A 1,211-nucleotide genomic window follows, 5' to 3' on the forward strand; every position below is an offset into this window, starting at 1 on the left:
TGTTTGGAGGATCTAATATCCCCGCATCTAAGCTGATACCTTGAACCTTACGATCTTTTTTATCTAAAGGCAGCGTCCAACCTATTACGTATTCTGCAATTGCTCAAGGACAACCATTTTACATCTAGCGCATCATGAACCACAACCATATTTATTAAATCAATGCTATCACTCAATGGGTGCATACATAAGGGACTCATTATGGGAGGGTTACATGAAAGATTTGTTTGGGCCACAACAGTTTGGCGGTGTAGTCAAGTACCGTGAAGCAGCAACACTTCACACTAGGTGGAGGGAACAAACACCATTTTACCAGAAGCAGCCAACATCCTTCCGCAAAAGTCAGAGGTTGTTTCATTATGCTGTTTTTGCGGCAGTCATTGCACTTTCATGTCATCTTACTATTAGCCACGGTATTAAGACTTTTGATATGAATTAGGTCAAATGAGGCGATTATCCACTTAGGTATCGCCGCTTAAGCTAAGAGAAAGTTCTGTACGTTTGTATAATTTTTCAAGTGGTTTTCATATATGAGGAGCTCGCTGACTGAAACTTTCTTTTATACGAAGTGGTTCTGTCCGCTAGACCACTGACTGATCACTTCACAACTTACGGCAAACGGAACAATCGATACCGCGCACAAGGTCCGCTCTCAACACCAACGAGCGGGAGACTGGCGGAGAGGCGGTCGCTCTCGCAGCAGGCCGGGTGGGTGGTGCCTGGTGATATACGTACATCCTGCATACTCCTCTGATTCCAACCAACTTCCAAGCCACGGAAAACCACAATTCACACACACACACACACACACACACACACACACACACACACACACACACACACACACACACACACACACACATGAGTATATGTATATGATAACAATCTAAAATACATGTACATAAATAGAATACAATATATATATATATATATATATATATATATATATATATATATATATATATATATATATATATATATATATATATATATATATATATATATATATATATATATATATATATATATATATATATATATATATATATATATATATATATTATGTACATGTATGTATGTATGTATGCTATATGGATAAATAAGAGAGAGAGAGAGAGAGGAGAGAGAGAGAGAGAGAGAGAGAGAGAGAGAGAGAGAGAGAGAGAGAGAGAGAGAGAGAGAGAGAGAGAGAGAGAGAGAGAGAGAGAGAG

The 1,211-nt window shown here is 38.3% G+C and overlaps 1 protein-coding gene across 1 annotated transcript in view; it reads right to left on the reverse strand.

Moving 5' to 3' along the window:
- Window positions 1–675, reverse strand: part of LOC135107237 (uncharacterized) — a 43,967-nt gene extending 43,292 nt beyond the window's left edge. Inside the window, exon 1 of the mRNA XM_064016897.1 lies at window positions 614–675. The gene's annotated coding sequence lies outside the window, so the exon portion shown is untranslated. The remainder of the gene's footprint in view (window positions 1–613) is intronic.
- Between the last annotated feature and the right edge of the window lie 536 nt (window positions 676–1,211).

Source organism: Scylla paramamosain, chromosome 15 (assembly GCF_035594125.1).
Source record: "Scylla paramamosain isolate STU-SP2022 chromosome 15, ASM3559412v1, whole genome shotgun sequence".
Taxonomy (NCBI): domain Eukaryota; kingdom Metazoa; phylum Arthropoda; class Malacostraca; order Decapoda; family Portunidae; genus Scylla; species Scylla paramamosain.